This window comes from Podarcis muralis, chromosome 1, assembly GCF_964188315.1.
Source record: "Podarcis muralis chromosome 1, rPodMur119.hap1.1, whole genome shotgun sequence".
In the NCBI taxonomy this organism is placed as follows: domain Eukaryota; kingdom Metazoa; phylum Chordata; class Lepidosauria; order Squamata; family Lacertidae; genus Podarcis; species Podarcis muralis.
In genome coordinates, this window is record NC_135655.1 from 57,230,150 (window position 1) to 57,247,436 (window position 17,287).

Consider the following 17,287-nt stretch of genomic DNA (forward strand, 5'->3'; position numbering starts at 1 on the left):
ACTGCCCTAAATTTCATCATGTGAAATTAAAACACAAGACTCCAATGCAGTCTCTCATCCAGGCACTGGTCAGACCAAGGCCTGTTTTTCTTCAGCAAGGTGGTGGGTGGCCTCTAATGTCTTCAGGCCATTCCCTGGTCTGGTTTCAGTAAGATTTCACAGCACCCGATTTTAGCAGATGTGCAATAAAATGGACACCTTCCCAGACAGCAGCTCATATAGTGGATTGTCTAATTTTAAGAAGACCACCTGGCCACCTTTAGAAGACTTCCATAAGAGGCAGTGATGACCACCAACTTGGATGACGTTAAAAGAGGATTAGATGGATTTGTGGAGGATAAGGTTATCAGTAGCTGCTAACCCTGATGGTTATGTTCTGACTCTGCTGTTGGGGGCAATATGCTTCTGAATACCAGTTGTTGGAAAGCACAGGAAAGGAGAGAGCTGTTGTGATGAGCGCCTGCTTTTGAGCTTCCCATGGGCATCTGGTTGGCCACTGTGAGCATAGGATGCTTGGTGAGATGGGTCTGATTCAGCAGGATCTTCTTACATTCTTACGACAAACTAGAACTTCCTTCTTACTGTGCCTTCTGCCTTTGGAATATTTCATAGAATAATTTCTGCAAGATTGTTGTTCCTTATATGAGACTGGGGACGCGGGTGGCGCTGTGGCTTAAACCACAGAGCCTAGGATTTGCCGATCAGAAGGTCGGCGGTTCAAATCCCTGCAACGGGGTGAGCTCCCGTTGCTCGGTCCCTGCTCCTGCCAACCTAGCAGTTCAAAAGCACATCAAAGTGCAAGTAGATAAATAGGTACCACTCCAGCGGGAAGGTAAACGGCATTTCCGTGCACTGCTCTGGTTTGCCAGAAGTGGCTTAGTCATGCTGGCCACATGACCCGGAAGCTGTATGCCAGATCCCTTGGCCAGTAAAGCGAGATGAGCACCGCAACCCCAGAGTTGGTCACGACTGGACCTAATGGTCAGGGGTCCCTTTACCTTTATATGAGACTGAGAAACAACACTTTTGAGGCCTGGGGTGGGTGACAGGACAGAATTCTTCCATGTTAATATAGTGGCATTATTTTAGGATGAATGTGGTTTTTTTTAAAAAAAAAAATATGGTAGATTCCTGTAATCCATATTTTGTGATGATAAAAACTCATTCTGTTTGCTTTCTCCCCCATGACATGATAGTCCTGTGTAAGCAGCACTCCCATTTAGATCATCTGTCTTATGTCAGAAGTCAAGTTGTATTGTTCATAATCAACCCGCTAGGATTGCAGAGGGGTCCTCCTATGTCTCCTAAGACTTTATATAATATGAGCAAAACTGATGAAACAAGAACTCCATTGACTTTACATAACATCATGGACTTAGCTGACCGTTTTTACTTGCAGAGCACAAGAGACTTTCCTGAACCTTAACATCATGAGATTCTTATGTGACTCAGTGAATCTAATTTTTTTTTAACAGTATGTTCCTTAAACTTGTGCCTCTGGTAAACAAAAGTGTGATTCTCTGGCCAGATAGATTGTAGCCAAAAACAAATGTTTACAATAGTAGACAATTTAGAGATGGTTGAATATTTAAGGCAGGCAACCCTACTACTAGACTTTACCCTAAGCCTTATGTTCATCAGCTATATTCAAAAAAGAAGTTACCATAGTAGAAACTACTCAGCTTCTACATGTCTGCCTTAGATGTCTGTGCTGGGTATCAGCCTGCAGCAGATGCCATAATTTCTTATATTTTGCAAATACAGCGATCCACATGCCCTGTCCAAGGCATTTACTTCCCAGACTCCAAGTCTCAGATCAGACTATTAGTGGTTTGTGACTATTTTGCATTTTCCTGTAAGACAGTTCACATCGGATAATGCACAAAATATGAAATGTTTTATCTGAGTTTCTAAAACGACATCAGAAGAGATCACATTTCATTTTTGAAAACCCCAGAGGATTAACCAGTAATACTCCTTCTCTACACATATGAGGGAAAGTGAGTCCAAAGGGGCTGTGGGACCATGCTTTTAAGCACACTGCTGTAATCTTCCTGGCTGTTCACAAATTCACTAGTACTTTCTGCAGCAGGGAGCCTTTTCTACTTATTTGGCCTGGTTTGCATGCTGGTGCACAGAGAGAAAATCTCAGCTGCCTTATTCCTCTCCTGCTGCTTCCAGTTCTACCCAGAGCTAAGCCATAGTTTGGCTTAGTGTTGTGTCTGAAACCAGGCTTATGGTTTGTCTTGCTCTAAGCCAAACCATGGATTAGCCATTGGCAGCGTGACAACAGCAGGAGTCGGGGAGGAGCAACTAGCCATGAGTTTCTCACTGTGCAGCCATCATGCTTGCTCATTCATGCCAAGCCATAGTTTGGCTTACTGTTACGTGCAAACAAGGTCATAAAGGCTCCCCACTTAACTCTAAATCCTATGTGGCAACTCTTGCCTCTATGGCGTCAGAGACATCCGATCATCTGCCCAACATAATCTAAGCACTTATGTGGTTAAAAAATTGGGACCCATTAGAAAACAGTCTCTGTCTTTGACCATCCCTGCTATGCTTGTCCAAAACTGTGTCCTTGCCTGCTTTCCTAGGTTTCAGGGATATTCTTGGCTAGTTTTATGGGAATGAGGTAGGGTTATATTTTTGAAAGCAGTAGTGAATGCTTCTAGCCACGAAGACATTTAGGCCTTTCTTCAGGCATCAGGTTCATGACTAAATAGATGTTTACAGGTTTGCAAATAGCTTTACCTGCCCTCACTAGCCACTGCTTATAAAACATAGCCTCTTGAAGCTTTATTTACTGCATTAGCAGATGCGTGCAGTGCCTTTTTGGATTTCTCTCCAGAATAAGCCTCAAAAAGGCAGGCGGAAAATCAAGCTATTGCTTAGTCTGACCAAGAGCACAGTTTGTTATGCTGTGCTGTACTTTTCAAAACTGCAAGCTTCTGTCTTCCTTCTGCAGTTCCCTTGATCACAGCAGGATGTGAAGCTGCCACACTAACAGAAATGACTGGAATTGCATCTGTGGAGTCCCAGTTCACACAATACAGGTCTTCACACAATGCCCGTACTAAGGTAATCAAGTGAGAGTGCCAGGACATGTGACAAGCAGCCCTTTTGCTTAAGAGGCAGCATACATCCCATGTGGCATTAGGTGCCATAGTGCTTCACTGCTCTTTCATTTGCTGGAAACATGGCAGGTGTCGCCAGTGGGGCTATGCCACTTGCTTAAATCAGTTTTAAAGAGCCCATGCAGACTAATGGGAGAGCATAAAACGGCTGATGGATACGCAAGCAGGCAGCGGAGGAAAATGACAATGGTACAAACCAGATGCTTGTTTGTTTAGCACAAAATGATTATTACCAACCCAAATGAACAGCAGACTGGATCTCTGGCATAATTTGAGGCAGGTCTCATCAAGGCTTAGTCTCAGAGCTTGTGTCTTCCACGACAGTTCAGCCATGAAACAGAGAAAGCAAGAAGAAGAAGCAGAAGCAGAAGCAGAAGAAGAAGAAGAAGAAGAAGAAGAGGAGGAGGAGGAGTAGTAGTTTGGATTTGATATCCCGCTTTATCACTACCCGAAGGAGTCTCAAAGCGGCTAACATTCTCCTTTCCCTTCCTCCCCCACAACAAACACTTTGTGAGGTGAGTTGGGCTGAGAGACTTCAGAGAAGTGTGACTAGCCCAAGGTCATCTAGCAGCTGCATGTGGAGGAGCAGAGACGCGAACCCGGCTCACCAGATTACCGCTCTTAACAACTACACCACACTGGCTCTCGTGTGGTGAGATGAGCCTGCTGGATCAGGTCAGTGGCCCATCTAGTCCAACATCTTGTTCTCACAGTGACCAGTGGGAACCTTGCAAGCTGGGCATGACGGCAACAGCACTCTCACCACTTGTCATCCCTGCAATTGGTATTCAGAAACTTGCTGCCTCTGAGAGTGGCAGGAAAACAAAGTCATTGTGGCTAGTATACAGAAGAGTGTCTCTGGACATGTCTCCTCATTTCACGACTGACCAACCACATCCAGGTGGCATTAGGGGTAGGAGTTTCCAAGAAGGCTTTCAAACACATTTGGATCTCAAATATTAAGCTGCAGTACTAAACCATGGAAGTGTCCAATGTATCAGTGATGCCAGGATTGTACTACAGGACATGGTTAAGTAGGGTGGAATTCACAGTCTCTGGCCTATAACTCATTAAGGTTGGACCTTGGAGTCAGGGCTTTGTTTTTCATCCAGAACTCACTAGAACTCAGTTCTGGCACCTCTCAGGTGAGTGCCACTGCCATTCAAAGAGCGAGGTGTTCATGGTGAGTTCTGGCACCTCTTTTTCCATAAAAATAGCACTGATTAGCGTTAGGATTGCTCTGCCCTTGCACTTTACAAATTCGGTCTACGGTTACTGACTATCGCACGTACAAGAGAGCACGTAACAGCCAAATTGGGCAGCATGACTGAGCACAAGCTTAGTTACTTAAACGGTTTTGAATATACAATAATCTCATCGTGTGTCATTTTAGCAGTTTGCAAACATTATAATAATTGCCCTTTCATCACTTGAGGTTAATATAATTTCCTATTGGACTAAATTACACATCCCAGGGTGCAGGGATCTCTTGTTTCCTGAGGAAAAATGTGGTCTGTTCTGAAACAATCAAGTCATCCTAAACATAAGCACATGGTGTTGAGCCTGCCTTTGACAATAGTCTATAGTTGGGTTTGACTTGGGCTTCCTCTTTCCTTGTTTATATCTTCATCACAAAGAAGGCACTAATCACTGAGCTGAGGAAGGAATGGAACTTGCTATATATTTCTATAACAAAAATGTCTCATTGTCTGCTGTATTGTTTTAGGATTATCTTAATGATTTGTTGATAATTTTCATTGCCATTTTTTGTTTTGCTGTGTTCTTAAGACCGTTGTTAGCTGTCCTGGAATGGAATAGGGGAATAATCAGACTGAAAGGCAGTTCCTCTCCCCCCCCCCCCCCCAATAATATGCCTATCTACTTGCATACCTGTTCGTAACCATAGATTAGGTGACTTCTTTTAAAAGGATAACTGCTCTGTGTCAGACAAATCCCTCTCAAATCAGTTACCTGTCTACATTTATTACAATTCTTTGTCTCTTTATTGTGGGAGAGAAAGGGGGGAGGTAACATTAAATTGTGAGTTTAACATTTTTTAGTAGGGGGGTGGCAAATGGGAAGAAGAGACTCTACATTTAAAACGCAACTTGAAAACAGAAAGTATCACTGTCTTGAAGCTGATAGTATTGCTTGAGTTTGTGAAGTACGAGACACCCTAAATTCCTGAGTTCAATAAAAGTTAGAATTAATCAAGGTTTGGCGAGTTGAACTGTGCCGAACACTGAACCCCTGGTTTCAGCTTTTGTTGAAAATGCAAGCCAGGCCAGCTTAGTGAGAGTTGCTAAATGTGGGTCGTTAGGGAAACAAAGCCTGATAATGACCAAATCATTAACATAACAAAAGGTAGGCAGAGGGACTATCAGGAGATTCAGTGCCAGATAGCAAAATGGCTGAAGCCCCTTCCTGGGCCCTGGTTTAGTTAGTAAGACAAAAGACCAGTGGTAGTTTTTAAGATTGCAGTTTGCCTGATGTTGGTGGAATGAAAACCTTTTCAGTCTGTTAGTGCCAACAGGCACTGGTTCCGGGGTCAGAGCGCAAAGCAGGCTGCCTGCTTCTGTGCTGCAGGAAGGAGTCAGAGAGCATGGCTGTTTTCTGTTTTGGATTTGGGAGAAGCAAGAAACCCACTTGGAGTTCAGTGCTATGGACTCCTCCATTGTAGGCTGAGGTTGTCTATATGTGTAAATAAACCATATATCATAAAGACACCACAGTCCGCTGTGCCTCATTTCCAATGGAAACACGAACCCTGGGTAATCTCTCACCACTTAGAAATTGGGGTGGCATAGAACAGTATTCTAGGCCATGGCTGTAACAGTCACATAAATGTGATTACAAGCTTTTCCTAGATTCTGCCCCTAGGGCAAAATACAAGTTTGTGGTTAGAGAAAATGAATCTCATGTAACAGGAAACACAAGTTCCTCTCTGTCCTGCACATGCTTTGTCAATTATCTGGGACAACCACATAGCCTTGTTCCAAAAATTATTTTACCTTCTGAATGAGTGTTATAAAACTCCCTTTGCATACCTGCCACCATTTTATAAATGAAAAGATGGACTCTTCTTTGTGTATTTGTAACACCCCTATTCTGTACATCGAAGATGGTTACACCAAGCCCCATAAAACATTGCACAAGGCTGCTCTTTACTAGCCTCCTGTTGTCTTCATTTACTCTGCATCTGTCTGTCTGTAACTACCACAGTTGGAGTTTTATTTTGGTAATTAGCTAGTTTTATACAGGGTTACCATATTTCAAACAGTGAAAATCCAGACAGAAAAGTTGCTTTTGGGGGGAGGGGGGCAAAGTTGTTGAGCTATTTTAAAGGAAAATCTCTACCTCCTCCATTCCTGCAGGGGGAGCCACTACTAGGACTCTGTTTGTTCCAAGGATAGATGGAGCCCTTCTGTTTGCAGAAGGGAAGTCTTGACCCAACTCATGAGGTACTCCCTGTGGAAGGATTGAAACTTGAAATAGCAGTCCATTTAGGTGCATACCAGCAAACTTAGAAGAAGCAAGTGTAGCTACAGTGGCTTTTAAGAACAGGATATTCTCTTTTGAGAGGCCATGAAACCATAACAACATGAAGTAGAACCAGGCAGAGGGCCCTCTTGGTAGTGGTGCCCACCCTGTGGAACGCCCTCCCATCAGATGTCAAGGAAATAAACAACTATCTGACTTTTAGAAGACATCTGAAGGCAGCCCTGTTTAGGGAAGTTTTTTGATGTCTGATGTTTTATTGTGCTCTTAATTCTGTTGGGAGCATGGGAAACCCAGCCTGATGGGTGGGATATAAATTATTATTATTATTATTATTATTATTATTATTATTATTATTATTATTTAGTTGTTTCTGATTTCAGGTTCAGGGGATGGTTGTCGTACTGCACTATACGTCTTCAGCAATGGAGTGCTTCTCATGTATTGTTAATATTAGCATTTGACTTGCAACTTTACAGGAAAAATGATCTCTGGAGCTCTTGAGAGACTCCAGTTAATTATCCGCTGCAGAGGAAAAAAGAAGCCACCCTAATTTAACATTCCAGTAGGAAAACACTGGCATCTACATCAAATGGGAATTGAGTTACACAAAGATTGCACATGCAGCAACAACAGATTGTGTACAAATGCAACATCAATCAAATACTTCAAAAATAATTCTGTCTCCTCTGCAGTGGTGCTGATCAGCCATTTCCCCTACATGTTACTTTTCTTCATCTTAGACTGTCTGGTGCTTATTAGAAACTCATTTATTTTTTGAAAATTGTTCTTGGAAACATTATGTTCTTGATAGGCCTAAGAATCGAATTAAGTCTGCCACACTGGAAACTTTTAGTACAAAATTAATAAAATGGCCCGTTTCCCCCATCCTTCAGAACTGATCAAATGTTTATGTGTCAGATCTTTTATTATTATTATTGATTGATTTTGCAACATACAACCTGAATCCTTCACTTGTTTGCAGTTCTGAATTTGTTGAGACTTATTCCCTAGTAAGCATGTGCCGGGCCACAACCTTCGCAGCTTTCAGAAATTTGCTACGGCATCTCTCTGTCCAAAGGGTTCTCCAACATTCTCTTCAAAATTGATTGCAGGGTTGAATGTTGCAGATGAATCCTGAGTATTGAAAGCAATATAAGGTAAAAGTAAAGGTACCCCTGCCCGTACGGGCCAGTCGTGTCCGACTCTGGGGTTGTGCGCCCATCTCACTTAAGAGGCCAGGGGCCAGCGCTGTCTGCAGACACTTCCGGGTCACGTGGCCAGCGTGACAAGCTGCATCTGGCGAGCCAGCGCAGCACACGCAAACGCCGTTTACCTTCCCGCTAGTAAGCGGTCCCTATTTATCTACTTGCACCCAGGGGTGCTTTCGAACTGCTAGGTTGGCAGGCGCTGGGACCAAGCAACGGGAGCTCACCCCGCCACGGGGATTCGAACTGCCGACCTGACGATAGGCAAGTCCTAGGCGCTGAGGTTTTACCCACAGTGCCACCTGCGTCCCGAAAGCAATATACAAAAGAAAAATACACAACTTCTTCCTGTTCAGTGCAGATCACTGTTTAAATGCAGGTGCCAGTCCTTCCAATGGAAAGCAGTGCAAGGTCAGAACACAGCCCTGTTGAAACGAATGAAACAGGCCTTATGGGAAAGGGAGCTCTTTGGGCATTTCTAGGTTCTGCACCAGGCTTCCTCAATCTCGGCCCTCCAGATGTTTTTGGCCTACAACTCCCATGATCCCTAGCTAGCAGGACCAGTGGTCAGGGATGGTGGGAATTGTAGTCTCAATATATCTGGAGGGCTATTCTGCACCTACAGCAGTTTGCTGGGTCAGTCCAATAATCTTTGTATCCTTAAATTGGAGGCATATTTTTGCTCTTGATCTTAGGTGGTGAAAGTAGAAAGTAGTATTGGTTTGCACATCATGCTATGCCAAACTTTGGTTTAGTGTGACTGCATACAGGAACCTGTGAAGGAGCTCTCAGCCATGGTTCGGCTTAGTGCAAACCAGTTTCACAGAAGCAGGGGTGCCAACTTGAAAAAAATATTAGGAGGGGGCAGGTAAGTGCCACCTTGCATAATCAATCACAATACGTGGCACATGCACACCATTTGAATGGCGATGTCCATTAATGGGGTAAAGGTAAAGGTAAAGGTACCCCTGCCCTTGTGGGCCAGTCATGTCCGACTCTAGGGTTGTGCGCCCATTTCACTTAAGATGCTGGGAGCCAGCGCTGTCCGGAGACACTTCCGGGTCACGTGGCCAGCGTGACGAAGCTGCTCTGGCGAGCCGGCACCAGCGCAGCACACGGAAACCTTCCCGCTATAAAGCGGTACCTATTTATCTACTTGCACCTAAAGGTGCTTTCGAACTGCTAGGTGGGCAGGAGCTGGGACCGAAAGACGGGAGCTCACCCTGCCGCGGGGATTCGAACCGCCAACCATGCGATCGGCAAGCCCTAGGCACTGAGGTTTTACCCACAGCACCACCCGCGTCCCATTAACGGGGGGGGGGTGTCAAATATTTTATTGGGGGAGCTGAATGGACCTTGGCCCCTAGTAGTTGGTCACTATGCAAGAAGGGTCTTTTTGTGCCTCCCAATCTCTGCTGACTATCATTTGCAGGGATAGCTAATATGATACTGTCCGGATGTATGACTCCAGCTCCTGTCAAATTCAGGTCAGTGCGGGAATTGGAGGAGCATCCTTTTGGCTACCTTGGTTTAGAATGATGTGCTATGCCTTGCAAAAGCAAACCAAAAGCCTCCCATAAATTGCACAAGGAATCATTGTGGTTTAGAAAGCTGAGCTATGCAACCTATTATGTATGTATACTCTGCAAGGCAAAGGTTTAGCAGTATTTAAACAACGTATACACATGGGGGAAGTAGATGGAAGAAAGCATTAATTTTTAATCTCTTGACTTACCAAGCCTGACTTCCCATTCAGTGATGAATATTTTGAGATGCTGTTTCTAAAAGGTACCTTGCCCATGTTTGTCTTGCCTTTTGGTTTCCTCCTCTGTAACTTGTAATTTATTTATTTTTAAAGAAAATAAATAGGGCCCTACCACTGGTAGGCAAATAGCAGGTGAAATAATTCTAGTGAAAAATACTGAATGAAATGTCCAGAAGACAGACCTTGGCTAACTTTATATGTATCAAGGGTACATGTAATCTGTACTGGGTTCTGCGGGAGACTGTAGAAATGAGCAGTTTTGTTTTCAGTATTTGTCATTTCATCGTTAAGCCTGTAAGGTGCAGCTCAATCATATTTTCATGACACACATCTGCAGTTTTGCTGGTTCAGAGGGGGAGGATGTGATTAACAAGGAGGGGCGATCTATGGCTATATCAGGGATGCAAGCAAGCTTATAGGCAGATAATAGTATTACAGAGCAACCCTATGGATGTTTTACTCAGAAGTAAGACTCACTGTGTTCAGTGGGGCTTAGTCCCAGGTAAGTCTGGATCAGATTGCAGCCTTAGTTTCTGATTCACATAAGTAGTTCCTTGCTTGCGAATGGAATAAGTGCATTATATTGTTCACTACAGGATTTTCATTAAGCAGACTCATATCAAACTGCTTCTGAGAGCAATGCTAATGAGCTGTGGAGGAAAAAAGATAAAGTATTCCCAGGATAAAAATCTCATGGTCAAGTTTCACTCTTGCAGCAGAATAGCTTAACTCTTCTTTGATTGGTCTTAACAGGTTTCTTTACATAAAAATACACTGAGGTATGGGGGAAACTAAAATATTGAAGGAAAAAAGATGATTCTACCCTCCCCCACCCCCAGGTTAAAAGTCAGATATTTCAATTAATAATATCAGAATTTGAAGGGGGGATGTGTACAAAGATGGAAGCAACTTAATTCTGAAGATATATAAATGATATTGAAATATGGATATGAGGCACTATCAGGTAAAAATTATGTGGCAAAGGGTATAAACCTATAGACAGCCAGAAGCAAGTCTTACACAGTTCTGTATGTCTTACCTCTGAGTAGACATGCCTAGGACTGCAATGTTAGCAGGACCTATGAAGGTCTGACATTTCAGGACCAGCACACTTCTCTGGGGAAGATCTGCTTTGCTTTGGAGGAGGTGTGAAAATCTCCAAAGTAGCCTGATTTGGTTCAATATTCAGAATTTGTCCAAAGCAGATGCTTCTTCCTGATGGATTGCTCTTGATGGGTTGCATGGATTTAATACTCCGAATTGCTTATTAAAACATATTGTACACATTTATGTATCAAAATTCTTTAATGCAAATATTTTTTCTGGGGGATTAACAATTAATAATAATAATAATAATAATAATAATAATAATAATAATAATAATAAATACTATATTATTTATACCCCGCCCATCTGGCTGGATTAAGTCATTTCAACTAAATTGAAAGTACTTGCATATATATATGCACATATTATTGATACTAGGGGCAGCAGAGAATGCTCACAGCAATTGAAGGTCTTGGTATCCTGATGCATGTGTGCTGAAACAATTCAAGAATATTGAACATTCTCTGTATCAGGCCCAGAATCCCTATAGTAAGAATGTGACGGCATGATTCTTGAGTGTTGAAGGGTTCAGTGGAAACTGGTCACCCTTTCCTGTATCCATTCTTCTTGGACCTTATGGTACCATGAGACATGCTTTGTTAGCTGAACAGAGCCACAGATTTCCAGGGAGACTAAGATTATATCTTTGGAAATTTGGAGCTGAAACTGTAGAGCTGTCATTATATGTGCCTATGCACACACATTTTTCTCCATCTTACTACTTATGTTTCTGGTTGATCTGGGTGTGCAGGTTTCTGTACAGTCCTGCCCAGACCAGTTTTCCTTAATTTTTTTAGCTGGCAAAGGAAAGGATACATGTGCAGCCATTTATCCATTTATGGACATACAGTGGTGCCCCGCAAGACGAACGCCTCGCAAGACGGAAAACCCGCTAGACGAAAGGGTTTTCCGTTTTGGAGGCGCTTCGCAAAACGAATTTCCCTATGGGCTTCCTTCGCAAGACGAAAGCCCATAGGGAAATCTCCGGGACAGCGGGGAAGCGCAGCGCGTCTTCCCCACTGTCCTCGGACCTCCTCTGAAGGCTGGCGGCGGGCGGAGAGACCTCCTCCCGCCACCAGCCTTCATTTCTCCGCTATCCCGGACGGCTTTTGAAGGCAGGCGGGGGGGAGCATAGACTTTCACCCCCCGCCCGCCTTCAGAAGAGGTCCTGGACCTCTTCTGAAGGCCGGCGGGGGGCGAAAGTCTTTGCTCCCCCCTGCCTACCTTCCCGGGAGAGCGGAGAAACGCAGTGTGTTTCTCCGCTGTCCCGGACGGCTTTTGAAGGCAGGCGGGGGGGAGCAAAGACTTTCGCACCCCGCCCGCCTTCAGAAGAGGTCCTGGACCTCTTTTGAAGGCTGGCAGGGGGCAAAAGTCTTTGTCCCCCCTGCCTGCCTTCCCGGGGGCTTTTAAATCGCCCTGGGACAGCGGAGAAGTCCCCCGCTGTCCCGGGGCTTTTTAAAATGCTGGCGGGCGGCAGCGGAGGCTTCGCTCCCGCCCGCCAGCATTTTAAGATCGCCCCGGACAGCGGAGAAGTCCCCCGCTGTCCCGGGGTTTTTTAAAATGCTGGGGGTGGGAAGAAAAGCCCTTGGTCCCCACCCCCAGCCTTCAGAAGAGGTCGGGGGACAGACTGTCCCCGGACTTGGTCTGAAGTCGGTTTCCATAGGAACGCATTAATTGATTTTCAATGCATTCCTATGGGAAACCGTGCTTCGCAAGACGGAAAAATCGCAAGACGACAAAACTTGCGGAACGAATTAATTTTGTCTTGCGAGGCACCACTGTATCCACATTTATTTCATTCTATATCAGCCTTGCCCAGTGTGATGCATTCCCAATGTGATGGACTACAACTCCCATTGTCCCTGACCATTGGCTGTGCTACTTAGGGCTTGATGGACTGCATGCATTTAAGACACTAATGGGAATTGTATAAACAACTGTATAACTTTCCTTATACATCTGAAGGCAGCCCTGTATCAGGAAGTTTTTAATGTCTGGCTTTCATTGTGTTTTTTATATTCTATTGGAAACTGCCCAGAGTGGCTGGGGCAACCCAGTCAGATGGTCAGGATATTAATCATCATCATCTGGAGGGCACCAGTTTAGAGAAGGCTGTTATGAACTTTAAGAAAATACTGGGATATGACTACTCAATGCCAAAAATCAATGTCCTACCATTGCAGAAAGATAATTTTATTTCATTTTCAATCAGTTTTTCCTTTAACAGAGTTGTAACCAGTGTTAATCATATCAGAGGAGACCCAGTGAAACCCTTCAGCCTAATTTAGTCATGTCCATTAACTCCAATGGGATACAAATGCTCCTCATTTCCAGCGCTTTGAAATGTTTACATTAGGAGTGAAGCTGACTGGACCAGAAGATCCCCTTCAGTTTTCATTGCACTTATAAAGCTATCAAGCTATTTTTGCTAGCTAAAAGCTAAAGTGGGGAGTTGCTTCTGCTCTTACAACCATGTTGTCCATGGTTTACCTGCCAGTACAGTTTACTGTCATCATGGTTTACTGTGCATTAGCCCTCTGTGCTCACTTTGCTTCTCCCGACTTGCGCTGGGAAGAGACAAGCCACAATTCCTAGCTTTGTGGTACATCTGAAGCGGGGATCATCATTTGTTTTCTTTAAACCACAGTTGGCAAGCCAAGAACAAAGTACATGTGCTTCCATATGAAAAGAATTACTTCTTACAGAGGGGGTTTTATGTGGCACCTGTAACAATGCCAGAACTGCAGAGCCAAGCAGTAGGGTGGGCACCTATGGGGTAAGGTGATCCTGCAAGTAAACTGGTCATTTACCAATAGCAACACCTTTATTTATGACTTACTGTGATGTGTGAACATGGCCATTCTCCATTTACTCTCTTGGACAGAAGGGGAGCAAACCTTTTCACAGAGCAGTGAGATTTCCTTCATGCCAGTCGGTAGTCTCACCCCTCGAATGCTTTCCATTCAGATTCTGCTCTGACATGCCAGCTGCTGTTTGTAATTCTGGCCTCTGTCAGCTTTTACAGCATTGTAATTTCCACTCTGTAAGTGTTACTTCTGGTGTCGGCGCTCAGTAGCCTTCCCACTCTTCCCCAAATGACTGAGCAGTTTGTGGTCAGGTTCACCGCTTCCTCATACCAGTAATCAATTGACTTAGGAGACATTTCCATCTCGAGAAGCATGACAAAGAATGAGTTATGGGTCAGTTCTTTTCAAATCAGACAGGTTCTGAGCCACTAGAGTATGCCATTTTCATCTAGATAAAAAAAGAAGAGCCCGTTCACAGGACATGAGTTGACATTGATCCTTGGCTGCCTCTGCCAGTGACGGTTATGTGTACGCTAGCTAGATCAGCATTAGCAGAGTATTTCACCTTGGATATTTTCACACAGAACATGCTCTGTTTCAGTTCTATAAAAGGCTACCTCATATTCTTACTGTTTGCATGCAGCAATTGAGGGCTATGTTTGATCAGGTACCTCAGCTTCTTTTGTAAATGGGGAGAAATGTTTTGAGACAGCAAGACTGAGGGAAATGGGGCTTTTCATCCTTTCTCATCCGTTGAGTTCCCTGTTAAAATGCACCACACACACATTGCTAACAGCCTTGCTGGGGTGGGGCAGTAAGACAGGTACAAAACAGTCACTTGTCTTCTTTTTTAAAATGAAGGTGTAGGCAATTATTTTGATCAGGAAAATAGCACAGTGGAGAAGAGTAAAACATCACCACCCTCTTCCCTATTTCCCATTTCTGCAGCTGTTTTAAAACAACTAAATTGGGCTCCGTTCCAAGTGCTGGTGCTTGCCTTTGTAGCCCTCTACATCATAGAAGCCAAGTAGCTGCTGGTTCATCTCCTCTCCTGTCACTTAACCCATGCACATATATCTACACCTAAGAGCATTCTCCAAATCCCTGGTTGAGTGGCAGCCAGGAACAGAGCCTTTTCCACGGTGGCACCCCACCTGCAGATGGCCCTTCTTTGACAGGCTTGCCTGACACTCACTTTTCTATCAGTTCAAGTCCTTTTAAAAAAAATTGCAGGGGATTTTTGATAATGCTAACTTTTCTCCATTTTATTTCTTTTAAGCTAATGTGGGTTTTTAAGAATTTAGAGTTTTACCTTGACACACGCTCTTGTTTTTTATATTTTGTAATCTCCACAATTTTTCTTCTTTTGTAAACTGCCCTTGGGAATGCCAAGTGGCTATTGAAGGGCACGTTATACATTTCAGGAATGAATGAATAAGTTTTTAAAGCCCATTGGGAGATCCAGTTACACGTTGTTTGGTCCAAAGGGAAATCTGCAAGTCAGCTTCCTGCCTCTTAGTTTGACACTCTAGCATTAAACAAGCAGGGGCAAAATCACTCTGAATGGGCCGTCTGAGATTGTATTTCTTTTTGTGTCTGTGATAATATATATGTGGCAAGCAGGAAGATAAACCTAGGAGCTGAGCTGTCACAGTTCTGATGTCATTTTTGTGGGGGAAACACCGTGTTTCAGTGCCCAAAGAATTGCTTTCTGCTCGCTGGAAGGTCACCTCTGTGCCTGGTGTAGAATGGCTAAATGCCCTGTAATCAAAAGCACTTTGTCTGTCTTTATTTGAAAGTAGCTCACTGACTGCTGTCAACTCTTTCAACCTGTTTTGTAGGACTCTTGGTCACATCCCCATCATACATTTACAGCACTCTTATACCACTTTTAACATTCATGGAGAATCCTGGGAACTGTAGTTTGTCAAGAATGCTGCCCTCACAGAGCTCCATTTTCTACCACGCTTAACAAACTACAGTTTCCAGAATTCTCCAGAGCTGTTAGGACTGCTATAATAAGTGGGTGTGACTTTAGTCTGTGAATGGACACACCTAGAAACAGGGATAGGAGAAGAATTAATTTGGTTTGCATTTTGATATGAACCTACCCTGTTTACACGGGTCTCCTTCAAAATTCACAGTTCTCTGAATTTTTCAGCGCAGATACCAAAACGCACGTACTATTAGTGGAAAGGCAAATGCTTAGAAAAACTAGCATATTTCAGGAAATGAAGATGAAAATGTTTATGAATTTTCATACAGACTCTTTTTTTTTAATGCAAACATCTGGAAATGGGAGAAACCTGAGACTGGAAAAGTGAGAAAAGTTGACAGATTTGTCTTTCTCTACCTTGAAAACAGGGTAGGCCACTCCCTTTTCCTACTGCAGCTCACACATACCTCCCGGCCTCCATCTTTACAAGTCTTTTAACAGACTTCCTAGCTGGCAAATCGAACACCAAATCACTCTGCTATTTTGCCCATCCTTTCTCTCCTTCTCCAAAAAGAATGGTAGAAATCAATGTTTTATAAACTTTTCCTAAAAGCTTCCATGAAGCGGGGGGGGGGAGGGGAGTGAGGAAGTTGTGACCCAGGGACATAATGGAGTGGGGAAACCAGTTAGCACCCACCCTCTGTAGCTAGGTTCCTTGGAAACAGGAAGAGCTGGTTGGTTTTCCCAGAGGTTGAGCCTAAGGAAAAAGCTGTATGTATACAATGCAGCGAGCGCACTTTTCCAGCAACCTCACCTCTCAGGTTACATACATCTGTACGCAGCATTAGTCATTTTGTGAGGCACCTTGAGAGGCCTTCGTTGGATTAAAGGCAGGATAAAAGTTTCTAAACCAACTGATAAATTACAAAGAAGGTTCCTGATGCTGTCATGCTGAGCAGTGTACTTTGCGCAAGCACTGTGTGTGGGTGCCCTACTCTACTCCACCCCACCTCCTTGACGAAAGCTACAAATAAATACTTAGATATTGTTTTTGATTTAATTGGTGAGGTAACAGATGGAACAAATGGTTGGGAATGCTCTGTGGGGGAAATTCCTTTGTGGATTAGGAGGGTTAACTAGATAGCTGAACATAGAAGGGAAATGGGTGCGGAGGGAACAGCGCACGTTGCTTTTTATGGGCTGCCTGTGCAAAACACACCTTGCTTGTGGCAAAATGGAAACAGATGTTACACTTTTGATGAGCGGAGTTGAAAGTGTACATGTTGAAAGCCTGGCAGAGGGAGCTCCACTCGCAAATCCTATTATTTGCAATGATTTCTAACAGGATTTGTCTTTCCTGCTCTTCTTCCCCGCTCCGAACGCATCAATCTGAAAATGCCTTTCATGATGTCATCCGCTTTTCTTAATACCCAGTTCATTTTTCTTTCCCTCTATCACATCTGTGCCCCCCCCCCTTTCTGATCTGAACTTTAAAGGGTAGGAAGAAGTCTATCCTCTTAGCCCCACGGATCAATTGCTCAAAGGGGAAGCGTATTTTTCTAGCATAAAACAAACTGAATTGGATTTGAAAATATGTTTCTTTAAAATATACACTTGGCATCTGTAAGCCTATCAGCAAGGGCAGTTTCATTCTTTCGGAGGAACGAAACAAATCAGTCTTGGTGTTTCTAGTTCTGAGGCAGTGCTCTGGTAAGAGAAGCGATAATAATAATAATAATAATAATAATAATAATAATAATAATAATAGGGGAAAGTTTCTACTATACTCTCCTTCTTGAGTTTGACCAAGAAGTACATACCATCAGAGG

At 43.7% G+C, this 17,287-nt stretch overlaps 1 protein-coding gene across 2 annotated transcripts in view; it reads left to right on the forward strand.

The window, feature by feature from the left end:
• The window catches only part of ABTB2 (ankyrin repeat and BTB domain containing 2), a 155,065-nt gene that overhangs the window by 113,079 nt on the left and 24,699 nt on the right, over positions 1 to 17,287 (forward strand). The gene's annotated exons all lie outside the window — the stretch shown is intronic.